Consider the following 14,840-nt stretch of genomic DNA (forward strand, 5'->3'; position numbering starts at 1 on the left):
CACCAACACCCCATTTTGCTCACCTGATGAAATCTTCTATCTGCTTAACCAAATCATCTGCCTACTTTGAGCTCTTGAGCTATATGTAACCTTAGATTCTCAGAGTCACACCTTAATGGTGGACTGCTGTTGAATTTCATTCATCACTAGTTAAGAAAATGCCTCGCTGAGCAGTGGTGGCGCATGCCTTTTATCCCAGCACTCAGGAGGCAGAGGCAAGCAGATCTCTGAGTTGGAGGCCAATCTGATCTACAGAGTGAATTCCAGGACAGGCTACAAAGGTACACAGAGAACCCCCATCTTGAAAAAAGCAAACAAACAAAAAATGCCTTAGAGCCCAATCTTAAGGAGTCATTTTCTCTGTTGAGGCTCCCTCCTATCTGAATACTCTTAGCTTGTGTCAAGTTGACATAAAACTAGCCAGTACACCATAGAAGTGTGGTCCATTTTTCCATGTTTATTCTGAATCCCATCTTTGCCCAAGGATACTGCTATGGAGATTTTTCCTTTGTTCTTTTATATTAGAATGTTCCCATGGACCCACACACATGCTTTACTGCAATTCATCTGAGAACCAAACAGAATCTCATTTTCTGAAATCCCTCCTTCCCCAAATCCTCACAGTAATCTATGATCTACATTCACTGCCTTGTTTTAAGCTCTTTTATCAATCTGTGTTGGAGAATTTTCACCCTCACTCCGCTCCTCCTCTGAAAAACTCTAACAACCAACTCTCTAGTCTCATAAAAAGTCTTTTACATTTTTTAATGAGATTTATCTTGTGTTGGGGCACAGACCACTGGGCATATACGGAGGTCACAGGACAACTTGTGGATGTCAGTTCTCTCCTTCCACCCTGTGGGTCCTAGGAATTAAACTCAGGTGACAGAGGCCTTTACCCACAGTGCCGTCTCACCAGCATGCAGCAACTTTTAGCCCAGAAGTTCCTTTCCTTTATTAGACCGTTTTCTCCCATGACTTTCATGGTCCTGTGTTCTGGGTTTCCTCCTACTCCATGGGCTACTCCTTCTCTTCTTCATTTACTGATTCTTCTTCTGTGCTGGTCCTCTAAACACTGGAACCCTTGAGCCATCTCCCTCTTCTCTTCCTTGCCTGACTTTTCTTACAAGGCTTCTCATCCAGTTCTGTGATGGTGCGAAGTGCTACTACATATTGGTGACACTAAATCCATGCTCCAGGATCTTCTAGCCTCCATGCTCAGGTATCTATCTATCTCCTCAGCATCTCAAAATTAACTCCTCCTAAGGAGATCTCTTGGTACAACTGATCCCACTCCTGCAACTTGTCTATGTGCCACCATATGAGGGCATCTGATCTCCTGGGATTGGAGTTACAGACAGCTGTAAGATGCCATATGAGTGATGGGGATTAAACTCTGGTCCTCTTACAAGAGCAGCCAGTGCCCTTAACCACTGAGCCAATTCTATAGGCCAGTAAATGAGACCCCTATAAAGCAGTTACCACTTTGGCTCTTGGTAGAATTATGTACCCTTATCATCTCTTGATTTTGCCAATTCAGTCTCATCTTGGAGTCTTAACAGCTCTTGGCTAGTTTTCTTGCATCCTCTGCGCATACATTCCATCATAAGTATCTTTGGTCTGTCCTATTAGTCACTCTCTCGGTTACTCTATTATCCAAAACTTTGCTGAACAGTGCCATATGCAGGGTGGGGATGAGGGGAAGGAGGGACATCTCTATACACTCACCAGCCTCCCATTACACGGAACAAGCCAGCCTTTCTGTATTGGAATGCCCTCCTGGGTGATCCTAGGCTTTCTCTCAATATGTGATGGGATAGGGAACTTGGGGGGCACATATTCACATCTGAACTCTTGTTGCCTTTGCCCCCCCTTTTAAAGTTTCATTGCCTTATGAATAAGGAAGCTGCTAACATTCCTCACTCTTCTTGTCTTATATTAGAGGGTTTGGTGTTTCTAGCCTCTTGCTACCTACCCAACACTGATATTTTTAAATTTTAAAAATATCCCCTGCTCTACCTGTAGTGCCTAAATCTTGGTTTATGGATGTTGGTATAAACGTCTGAAATGTACAAAGGACTCAAGAATGATGGATTTGACTCCTCGAGGTTGGGGCTCTCCCCAGAGACACTGCCTTTACAAATCCCGGATGATAAAGGGGAAGAGAAGTGAGTTGTAATCACTCTCCAGGAGAAAAGGAGAGAGGCATGACCTCAGCCTCGTCCAAAAATATTTCCCCTGCAATGTTGTTCACCATCATTTTTATAGGCCTGAGTATTTTTTTTTCTGTGTCTGCTCAGGAATTTCACTGGGAAGTTATAAAAGGCTGTATGAGGGCTGCCAAAAAGAAGCTATTTGAGATGGAAGGTCTTTATCTTTTATGGAAGCAAATTCCGAAGCCAGGCATTTTCTTTCATCTCACTCACTTTGTTCTGGAGCCATACCTGAGAAAAAGCAGCCAGGATCCCAGCATCGTACCAGAAGGGATCCCAGCATCGTACCAGAAGGGGCAAGTCCAAATTTAAAGCCAAAGGGGGTCTTTAAGAAGCTTGTAAGCCTCAGAATTTTCTTTGAGCCGATTCTGATCGTACCTATAGAGAAAATACATGGTCTGTTCATTCCCTGGGACTATTATTTAAATCCGCCCCCCGGAAGGATTACTTACAGTAAAGACATTAATTCCTTAATGGTGGGGACTGGAAGTCTGAAGTCAAGGGTGGCAGAGCTGCTTCACTCTGGAGGTTCAGAGGGAAGATCTGTCTCCTGTCTCTACCAGATTTTAGTAACTGCTGACAATCCTAAATGCTCTGAGCGGAAAATGAAAGAATAAGGACTTCCATCTCCACATGGCATTTCCCTCCTTGGGTGTCTGTGTCCTTATGTTACAGTAAGCATACCAGTGTCAGACCTCAGCTAAGTATACCTTGTTTCCAAATGAGGCTATGTTCTGAGGTTCCAGGCAGGTATGCATTGAGGGGGCTGGGGAGGTACAATTCAACCCAGTTCAGTGGGAGGACTATGAAATGGTTTGGTGGTAAAAATGGAGCAGTATTTCTCCAGAGGCTGCCTGGGAGCCACACAGCTGGAAGCTAGAGTTGGAAGAGGTTCTGTCTTCAGTGACGTCACGTGTTCTTTTGAAAATACAGATTAGTAACATTGGCATTGCCACTCTTTGCTCCACTGGGCTCTACAGCGGCAGTTCTCAACCTATGGGTTGAGATCCTTTTGCGGGTGTTAAACAACCCTTTCACAGGGGTCACCTAAGACCATCAAAAAACCACAGAGATTCACATTATAATTCATAACAGTAACAAAATTACGGTTGTGAAGTATCTATGAAAATAACTTTATGGTTGGGGGTCACCACTACATGAGGAACTGTATTAAAGGGCCACAGCGTTAGGAAGGTTGGGAACCACTGGGCTACAGAGTGTGTCTTTCTTTCATTTTCCGCTCAGATTAGAAGAGCCAGCACAGAAAGCTCTGGACTATGATTCACAATACCCTCCCTAGAAGGGTGAGCCACCTGGTCCATCCACGAGGCTCCAGCAGATGGCCCTCAGCCACAAACATGTGGACAGCACACACTGGACTTGTGGGTTCCTTTTTTTGAAATGAGTACATGAAGCTAAAAGGCACTGAGGGGTGGAAGGTGGGCCTGTAAGGAGTTAGGGAGAAGAGACAAGCGAATATAATCCAAAAATTTTACGAGTGTATAAAATGCTCCAAGAAGTAACAAAAACTTTATAAGAAGAGTCAGGTTTTGTTTTGTTTTGTTTTTAAATGGTGACACACTTAGTATAGTGGCCACACTCCAGGACAGGCCCCACACTCGTGTGCAACACAAAGTGGACTTGATGGGATAAAGGAAAAAAAAAAAGAAAGGAGGGAGGGATGGGGAAAAGAGAGAGGGAGAAAGAGAAAACGGAGTTGGTGGGGGTTGACTTGGAGGAGTTGGGGGAGGGGTAGATGTGATCCAAATACATTTTATGCAATTTTCAAATACTTAATAAATTATTAAATTTTAAAGTATTATCTATTATAATAAAACATAACACGCACATATTTTAAAACATGCCTTAGGGTGGAGGATGTAGCTCAGAGGTAGAGCATTTGCGTAGCATACAACAAGGCCCTGGGTTCAACCACCAACACATCTAAAAAAAGAAATGAGACAAAAGGAGAGAACAAGAAGAACAAAAAGAAAATGACACTGGTCTTATAGTCTTCTTTCTGCCATTTACTATTTTTGTAGGTTTGTGGAGGTTTTTTTGTTGGTTTGTTTGGGGTCTTTTTGTTTTTTGTTTTTGTTTTTTTATTTGTTTGATTTTGGCTTTTGAGACAGGGTTTCCTCTGTGTAGCCCTGGCTGTCCTGGAACTCACTCTGTAGACCAGACCAGGCTGGCTTCTAACTCACAGAAATCTGCCTGCCTCTTCCTCCTGAGTGCTGGGATCAAAGGCGTGCGCTACCACTTCCCGGCAGGTTTGTGATATTTTTTGCCTCTGACATTATTAAAAATTAACTCTGGACTTTGGGGATGTTGTATCTTATAGAGGACACAGGGAACTCTGTATATACTATCAAGAATAAATGCCTGGCCACAATATTTAAAACACAGGAAAAATACTTAGGTATTTTCAGCAACAAACTCAACAACATGGAATGCATATTTCTCAAGTAATGTTCCAGGTCAGCAGTCACCATGGACTTCAGTACAAATATATGTGCATACAAGTGAGAATTCATGGACTACTCATCTCATGGCTTCTGAGTACTTCCCACCCCAGCACAGGGCATTCCATACAGACGTTTGATCCCTGTTTCAGGCACTAGGGAATGAGAGGTGGGGAGAGAAGGGTGGAGGAGAAGTAAGAAGAGGAGGAGGAGGAGAAAGAGAAGGGAAGGGGGAAAATAAAATGTCACGGCTTTTCTACCTTCAGTTTCCCTAAATTCAGAGCATAAGTCTTCAATGGTGGGATTGAAGTTTACTTTTCCCCCTGAGCTCTGCAACACTGCATGCGTGCCGCAGCTACACAAATCCACTCAAAACTCCCGAGCATCTGCCAGCATGGTAAGTGTGCAACTCGTGTTTGCAGTGAATGAAGGAATGAGTGCGTCCTGCCTACCCTGAGGGGTTGTTCTGTTGTTCTGAAACATGTCTCCTCATTAGTACTTGTATTTCTTTTCCCTGCCAAGCGTCATCTTTGGCCTATTGCCAGGTTGTTTTCCTATATTCAGTAACCACTAGATGGCACAAAAGGAAAAGGCTTTAGGCGTTAAAAGAAGGCAAGACCATTGGAGGGTTTGGCCATAATGAGAAGAGAGGAGGAGGAGGAGGAGGAGGAGGAGGAGGAGGAGGAGGAGGAGAAGAAGAAGAAGAAGAAGAAGAAGAAGAAGAAGAAGAAGAAGAAGAAGAAGAAGAAGAAGAAGAAGAAGAAGAAGACGAAAGCAGACATGCAGACATCCTGGAGTTAATTAGGTGAAACCAGTAGACTTCATTTCACCCTAGACATTACAGGAAGAAAACCTACCAGAAAGGCTTGGTCATAGAATAAAGTTTTAGTTTGTCTGTTTTTTGTTTTGGTGTGTGTGTGTGACTTTTATATTCATTGGTATTTTGCCTGTATGTATGATGTATGTCTGTGTGGGGGTTTCAGAAGTCCTGGAACTGGAGTTACAGGCAGATGTGGGTGCTGGGATTTGAACCTGGGTCCTCTGCAAGAGAAGCCAGTGTTCTTGTTTTGTTTGTTTGTTTGTTTGTTTGTTTTTGGTTTTTGGTTTTTCAAGACAGGGTTTCTCTGTGTAGCTTTGGAGCCTATCCTGGCACTTGCTCTGGAGACCAGGCTGGCCTCAAACTCACAGAGATCTGCCTGCCTCTGCCTCCCGAGTGCTGGGATTAAAGGCATGCGCCACCAATGCCCGGCCTTGAAGCCAGTGTTCTTAACCACTGAGCAATCTCTCCGGGTGCCCTCCATTGAATGAAGTTTAAGCAGAGATAGAACAATGAGACAACAAGAACAAGGACAAAAGTCTATGCTGGTGGTACTAAAAACCTAAATCCAAAAGCAATACTCTTAATCAAATATTACAGGACACCAAGTGTAAGGCCAACAGAACTGGTCTGACTAAAGAAGAAAAGTCAGGAGGCCAGAGTTATCATCAGGATTCAGGGTTATCACCAAAGGAATCTGAAACTGGTGGGGAAACCCCACTCACAAGAGCAGAGTGGTTGCCTATACTTTGATTTAATATGGATCACACCATAGGGAGTTCTCATGTCACAGTTAGTTTTAACAAGTACGTGTGCATCTGTTTAAAGGTACCAAAGTGACCCTACATATAGTTTCATGGAGACACCTGGGCCTTGAACATCCAAGTTCACTACAGAAGTTAAAAAGCCAGAGTTCAGTGTGGGCAAAAGAACGTGATGGATTGATGAAGACTGCTGCCTTTTGAAACCCAGCTTCAGCCTGGGACATTACAAGTGATTGACAGATGTAAGAGACAACCCTGCTCACCAAGAAACTTCCTGATTGTAAATGGATTTGTCCATAGATCTGCCTTCAGTAAGAAGGCAAACCCTGGTCCTTCCAGAGGGAGCCACAGGAGCTCAATATATTCGAACTCTATTTTTAACAGCTGTCTCCTAGGAGCTTGGTAAATGGGAATTGTCGCCAGGAAAAGGACTTTCTTTTGACAAAATTAATTCTCTGAATGTATTGAACAGTTGTTGAACTGTGTATTCAACACATCCTGGAGTATCTCTTGGCAGATATACAAGGTCCATTTGACCGTTTCCCTCACACTCTGCATTCATATTCTCCCGTCCAAATACTAAGCAGCCCCAGCCCTGCTTGGCTTCTAAGATTAGAAGAAATTGGGCACATTCAGAGTGACATGTTCATAGACTTTACTTTTGTATTTTATGCTCAAGACTCCAACATAGTTGCATAATAAAATATCCATGAAGACTTCTATCATGCAGACGCCAAGACTCAAGTCCCAAAGATCCTCACCAAATTTATCTGGGTTAGATACAGGTATCTGCATTAATCAGAAGCCCAGTGTAGTCCATGAATGCTGACACCAAACCTCCAGAATACAAGAAACATCCACCCCTGAGTCCAGGACCTCAGAGTCAGAGAATATTTTATTTGGGAAAAAGATCTCCAGAAGATAAGAGTGACCCTCTGAAGCATTCCTGAATTCTCAGGTTCCTGTGGAAGATGGGTACAAATGGGTGTGGCAAGAAGCTGATCAGTAGGGCTTAATAATACTAAAACAAACAAACAAACAAACAAACAACAACAAAACCCATCAACCTCAACCTCTGGATGCATCAGCCTTTTACCAGGGGTATCCAAAGTTTGCTATTATCAGTCGAGAAATGGCAGTTGATGTCCTGTGCAACCAAACATACACACCCAAAACCAAGAAAAGGAAATGAAATAAATTAGCTTTTTAGCATAGTGACCAAATGCCTCATGGAAGCTGCTTATGGAAGCATCCATTTTGGCTCATGGACTTGGAGGTTTCAGTGCATCTAGGCAAAGAAGGTATGACAGAGAGAAGTTCACATCATGGTCCAGGAAGCAAAGAACGGGGAAATGCTGGCATTGAGCATCTTTCTCCTTTTTTCTCTATCCAGACTACTGGCCTGTTGGGTGCCCATATTCAATGTTAATCTTTCCTGGAAATGCTCTCACAAACACCCTTAGATGTGCTTCATGAATCTCTTGTGTGATTATAAATCCAGTCAAGCTAACAATGAGGATTTGCTGCTACAGAAGCCCACTACAAAATTTTAACTTAATGATAATTTCAAGATGGCAGCAACAGGTCATTCTGAGCATAGAGTTTTGTGCATCTAGGTAAATCTTAAGAAAATGAAGATAGGTCTGTTGGCACAGTGGGACAGGACTACTAGTGAGACAGGAAAAATTATAAATAAGAGCTTGTACTAATCCATATATGACCTTGCTTTCAACTCGAGTGCCTCCTTGCCACCAATGTGATCTCTTAAAAATGCAAACAAGATCGAAATTCCAATGAGACCCTTGCTCTAGGACCAAGCCTACAGTTCTTAGTGTAGCCCAAAAGTAATCCCATCTCCCATGTTATTCATTCTTTCTCAATGATCGAGTTACACTCATTTGTTTCCATTCTTCTAATTTTCCAAGCTTCTTTCTTCTCAGATCTCCTACATTCTCTATTTTCTGTGGCTAGAAGAACCCTTCCTACCCGTCCAAGCTAGATACAATTTACCCTTCAGGTCATGGGTTAAATATTGCTTGCTTATTGACCTTTTTAAAATTACATTTTAGTTAGCCTGTTTATTTCGTAGATGGAGGATATTTGCCACAGCATGCTCTTGCTCCAGGTAGCCTGAGGATAACTTTTGGAAGTTGGTTTTCTCCCTCAACTACGTAGATCCTGGGACTCAAACTCAGAGGATTTGGTTTAATGGCAGGCTCCTTTATCTGCTGAGTCATCTAACTGACTCTGTTTGTGGAATTCTTTTAACCCATCCTGGGACCTTCTCTTGTTATGTCCCTTATAAATGTATTCCTACACTTCAGTTTTTAAATTTTAAGCCTTATTTTATTTTTGACTGTGTGTGTGTGTGTGTGTGTGTGTGTGTGTGTGTGTGTGTGTGTGTTCCTGTGTGTGTGTGTTCCTGTGTGTGTGAGTATGTACACATTAGTGCAAGTGCCTTCAGAGCCAGAGGCATGAGATTCTCCTAAACCAGAATTACAGGCAGTTGTGAGTGTTGGGAACTGAATTCAACACCTCTGCAAGAGCAGCAACTGCTCTTAACCGCTGTGCTGTGACTTTAGCCTACCCCATCATCTTTAAGTGGTGATTTATGCAGCCAATTGTTTAACATCTGTCTCTCTGCAGGACTCTCTTACCTTTTCCACAGCCCCATTGATGTTTAATGAAGATCATGAACCTTAGGAAGTACTTGAGAGGAGTTAGGTTAATGAGTAAAAAGAAAAAAATAAAGGATGGTGAGTGTCTCAGTTACTATTCTATTTCTGTGACAAACACCATGAGCAAGGTAACTTATAAAACACAGTATTTCATTGGGCTAACAGTTTCAGGGGGTTAGAGTCTATGATGCTTAAAGGCAGAACAGCAGAACAGCTGAGAGCTCACACCCTGACCCACAGGCAAGGGGCAGACAGAGGCACACTTGGAATGGCTTGAGTCTTTTGGAATTTCTAAGTTCATTCCCAGTACCTTTTCCAACAAAGCCACACCTCCTAAGTCTTTGCAAGCTGCTCCACTATATAGAGACCAAGTATTCAAACACAGGAGCCTATGGGGCCATTCTAACTCAAACCACCACAGTGAATCTACCAGGTGCTGGTACATTCCTCCCAAGTAAAAATGCTTATCCAAACCCCAAAGGCCTGGAATCTCAAATCACTCCACACTTGGCATCAAGCATCCCTTAGGTGAAGGCTACACTGCCACACTACTTCATGGTCTCCCAGAGCAATCCAGGTTTGTGACTGTTGTCTTGGTGTGTGTTCATTTGTGTTCAAGTCGCTCTCCCTCTCCCGCTCCCTTCTGCACTCCTCTCTCCAGTGTTGGTGGCTGTGGTATTAACAGAAAGAGCTTAAGTTATTAAACTGAGCAGCTCTAATCCCCGAGGTTTCCTGTAGCAGTGGGGATTATTATATTTTTATTCCAGAGTCAATGTAGCCTTTGTGTTTGCTCCCTGCAATGCCCAAACTGACCCCAAATGCCTTTCTCTAGACACATTTCCCCACCGTGGGAGAGGTGATGGAGTTTTACCTGGAGATCGACCCTGTCACCTTGAACCTCATCATCCTAGTTGCAAGCTACGTCATCTTACTGTTGGTGTTCCTCATATCCTGCGTGCTGTATGACTGCCGAGGCAAGGATCCCAGCAAGGAGTATGCCCCCGAGACCCCACTGAATGCCCAGCCTTCCATCAGAGTGGTGGTGACACAGCACAGCACTCACGGATCATGGGCAAGGGGACCCAGCCTTCATTTTAAGGATCCTGCACCACTAGGGAAGAAAAGCACTGTGGTATGAGACTGGATAATGGATGCTGGGGAGAGACCAACAAATGCAGCAGAAAACAACTGTGCCTATTGTTGCGCAAGTTCTCCCCAAATGCAGACCCTGATTGGATGAGGAAACTGAAGCTCTGTCCTACTGTCTGCCCTCTTGGTGAACAAAGCAACTGTTTAAGGTAAGATGTCCCGCTGGTCTCCCTCTGTGTTCTCCAAATGCAAGATCTCAGCAATAGCATTACTCATACCTTCGCGCTAGGAGTGGCATAAGGTTTGAAAGACATGTGGGGTGTATGGGGGGGTGTAATAAATATTGAAACTAATTCAAATCTGTACTTTATAACCTCATCATTTCCAAGTGATCACATTTATACACCCAGACTTCAGGCTACTATTTTTGTATATAACAGCTCATCACATTCCATTCCCCCTCCATTCACAAGCTGTGTGACCAAGGTTGGGTTGGGCTACCTCTTCATACCTCAGGCCTATTGATAGGGTCATTTGAAATTTTCAGTTTCCAATGAGTCGGTTCACTGGAACTACTTGAGACAGTGCTTGACAATTAGTATTGCTATGATAAATGTTGCCTTTATTCCTATCTACTTCTCCCCAGAAAGGTTGATCTCTGGGGATTGGAGAGATAGCTCATTCAGTAAATCGCTAACTACAAGTGCATGAGGACCTGAGTTCGGATCCTAAGCACTGACACAAAGCAAATGGGTGTAGTGCTATGTGCCTGTAATCCCAGAGACAGCTGGATCCCTGGAACATGGTGATCATCTTGTCTAGCTCAATCAGTGATCTCCTGGCTCAGGGAGAGACCCTGTCTCAAAAAATAAAATGGAGAAAACCAGAAAATCCCCAACCTCTGACACATACATGCATGTATACATACCCACACATGCACAAATACATACACACACACACACACACACACACACACACACACACACACACACACAATGTTTTACCTCTTGTCTTCAAGTATCACCTGATTTAATACAAACCTATTGCAGATTCATTAAGAAAAAAAAGTCTGAGGTCTTATAGCTTTGTGTTTTAATCCCCGGAAGAGAACCCACAACATTCTTTCTCCTTCCATAGTCGTTGTTGACTAATAGTTTTTTTTTTTTCTGTTGCTCATTTTCCCCCCTGTTTCTACAAGCCTACATCAGTATCTCCATTGTACACATTTGTAGCATGCCTCCCCTCCCTTACAGGTCTGCCTGGTGATTTACTGAACCTTTTTTTCCTGTGAGGACCTGTGTGGTGTGCCCTCTGACCTTTGCTACCTAACAGGGAAAGAAGAGTCACGCATGACCCAGACAGTGAGTGGAAAGAACATTTGTGTTTGCTCCGCCACGGTCTGTACAGGCTGTCGGAATGGAGATGCATTTGCTCAGTGTTGATTGGCCAGGCTCATCAACTCAGCCATCAAAGAGAAGGTGACTCAACTTGTAAGATAAATGGCTTTTTTTTCTTGGGGAGTGAAAGTGTTGGGGGAATACAGGAGGTGGCATTTTGAGCATAAAGAATGGCAAAAACAAAGCTTAGAATCAAAAACTTATAGAAGCCATCGACCGTGGAAGTCTGGTGTCTTCCAAAACTATGAAAAAAACAAGACACTGAATTACAGTTTCTATGAGGGAAGAGTGAAGAGGAGAGGCTGGCCCCTTCTACCCTGCCCCCTGCTACCCTGCCAGTTTCAACCCCTAGTCCTGTTCTGTCTTTACATTGTTAAAGTAGAAGTAGTGATTATGAAGACAGATTGGTTCCCTTACATATGTGATTTGAAAATGATGTTGAAAATATATAGAAGGATTTTTTTGATGTATGGTCAAATAACAGTCTCCACTCTTAAAATGAAAATGTAAAACATAACTGTATAATATAAAAAATTTACACACTGCTTCTAAAAATTTCTCTTTTCATACTAATGTCCTTTCTTTACATTGTCAGTGGATGCAAAATATATCACTGGAGGAAAAGTCAACGAGCCATCAAAAATTAATGTTAGAAATGTTAACATGTAAAATGCTTTTGACAGACATAAATGTTCAACTCATCTAATAGAGTATCAAGAATATTCTTAATTAAGAATATGAAATAATCATTCACTTAACTTGAAACATTAGGCAGTTATGTTTCAATTCCATATGGGGCCAATTCAAGAAGGAAAAAGCAGGGACTGGAGAAATGGCTCAAGGAGTTAAAGGTGCTTGCTGCTCTTGGAACCAGAGTTGAGTCCCAAACTCCTGTGTTGGGTGGCTTACAAATCTTTGTGACTCCAGTTGCAGAAGATCTGACACTCTACTATAACCACAAAGGGCACTACACACACACACACACACACACACACACACACACACACACACACGCACACGCACACGCACACACACACACACACACCACACACACAAATGACAAATCCTTTTCTTTAAAAGGGAAATTAACAGATGTGGAGAAAAGTACATCATCATAAGAAAAACAAAGTCAAATAATAATGAAATCAGTAATATTAACTACAAGAATGAAAAGAACCAAAGACAGAGGAGAGAAAAAAGGAAACCAGAAAACAAACTACAGGTGTGCTCAGGTTGGAATAGGTGGTAGGGAACTATTCTAAACCTCCCCAGGTCATATGATTTCTAGTTTATTCAATTTGTGTTCTCTAAACAGTAACAAATTTCAGAATTTAAAAAAAATATATATTTTGCTGGGCGTTGGTGGCGCACACCTTTAATCCCAGCACTCGGGAGGCAGAGGCAGGTGGATCTCTGTGATTTCGAGGCCAGCCTAGTCTCCAGAGCGAGTGCCAGGATAGGCTCCAAAGCTACGCAGAGAAACCCTGTCTCATATATATATATATATATATATATATATATATATATATATATAATACATATATATGTATGGTATACTCAGAATTCTATGACAAGTATATATCTATAAGCCTCTTGCTGATATCCTGGTCTTTTTCTGTGGCTGCAACTCAGTACTGTAGATCATGTGACTTATAAAGAGGAGAGGATCACTTGACTCATGATCCCGAAGATTGTTGCCATATTACAACACAGTGTAGGATGTTGCCTGAAACAAAAATGCTAGCCCTTGTCTCTTTTTTCTTTTTTCTCTAAAGCAATCTAACTTTAGTTTGTTAGATTGCATCACAATCCTGTTCGTTTTGATTGCTAATAGCACTGACCTGAGCAGCTCCTATGAATGTCTAGTATGTTTAGAGCTCACAATGACCAAAACCCACTGCAAATAACCTCATGCAAAATACTAAAGCAAGCAAACAAACAAAACCTAGTTTCAAGTATCCGTGTGTCATGATGGCCACGTGTGCTTTATGAAGCTGCTAGTGCTATGATAAGAATGCCCACTGTCGCCCTGGCATGATTCCGTCCTGCGGGTCTGTTCTGAGGAGCAGCAGGCAGTTTCCTCCGTCCTACTTCTCTCAGACCAAAGTGCACACCTCCACCTCATGAAAGACTCGATGGACATGAGCCCTCTTAGGCCACAGAACTACCTTTTCGGTTTTGAACTAAAAGCTGACAACGTTTATCACTTTAAGACAGATAATGATATGAATGAACACCAGTTGTCACTAAGAACGGTTAGTTTAGGGGCAGGGGGAAAAGGTGAATTACACATCGTAGAGGCAGAAGCAATAAACTATGAAGGCAGTCCAATTAAAGTAACACTGGCAACTTTGAAAATGTCCGTACAACCAACAGTTTCCCTTGGGGGCTTTGAAATTACACCGCCTGTGGTCTTATGGTTGAGGTGTGGTTTGGAGCCTGTGCACATTAGTGGACTGGACCTAGTAGGTGTAGAGGAAGGAGCAGAGTCAGAAGGTGAAGATGAGGAGGATGTAAAACTCTTTTAAGTATGCCTGGCAAGCGATCTGCTCCTGGAGGTGGTAACAAAGTTCCACAGAAAAAAGTAAAACTCGATGAAGATGAGGATGATGAAGAAATTGAAGAAAAAGTTCCAGTGAAGAAATCTGTAAGAAATACCCCAGACAAAAATGCACAAAAAATCAAACCAAAATGGAAAAGACTTAAAACCATCAACAGCAAGATCAAAAGGTCAAGAGTCCTTCAAAAAAACAGGAAAAAAAAATCCTAAAACCCCCCAAAGGACCTAGTTCTGTAGAAGACAGTAAGGCAAAAATGCAAGCAAGTACAGAAAAACGTGGTTCTCTTCCCAAAGTGGAAGCCAAGTTCATTAATTATGTGAAGAATTGCTTCCGGGTGACTGACCAGGAGGCTATTCAAGATCTCTGTCAGTGGAGGAAGTCTCTTAAAGAAAATGATTTAAACAGTTTGAAATATTCCGTCTTACTTAATTTCTATAACAGGTGATGTATCTGGCTGTTCTTTTTATAATACCAAGTGAGAACTTTCCCTACTTTGTTTGATAAATGTTGTCCAGATTCCATTTCCAAGAATGTGTTGTCTAAAATGCCTGTTTAGTTTTCAAGGATGAACCCCACCCTTTACTTGGTTTTTAGTATGCAATGTTATGAGAGGACATAGGAATAGTGGTCAGATGTGGAAATGGTAGGGAGACAAAAATATACATGTGAAAGAAACTCAGTATTTTAATAAAGAAAAAAAAAGAATGCCCACTCTCAGCTAACCCTAAGTCCCTACCCACAGGTCGAGCCTCCACATACTATTAACATATAAATACACATGAACTTGTGTGTATATGCCCCCCACACACACACACACACCATGCTCACACCACAGAGGTCAGGAAGGAAGGAAGCCAAG

The 14,840-nt window shown here is 42.4% G+C and overlaps 1 pseudogene; it reads left to right on the forward strand.

Moving 5' to 3' along the window:
• Positions 1-13,543: 13,543 nt before the first annotated feature.
• Positions 13,544-14,377, forward strand: LOC100763371 (annotated as a pseudogene).
• Positions 14,378-14,840: the final 463 nt, after the last annotated feature.

This window comes from Cricetulus griseus, chromosome 7 (genome assembly GCF_003668045.3).
Source record: "Cricetulus griseus strain 17A/GY chromosome 7, alternate assembly CriGri-PICRH-1.0, whole genome shotgun sequence".
NCBI classification, from domain to species: domain Eukaryota; kingdom Metazoa; phylum Chordata; class Mammalia; order Rodentia; family Cricetidae; genus Cricetulus; species Cricetulus griseus.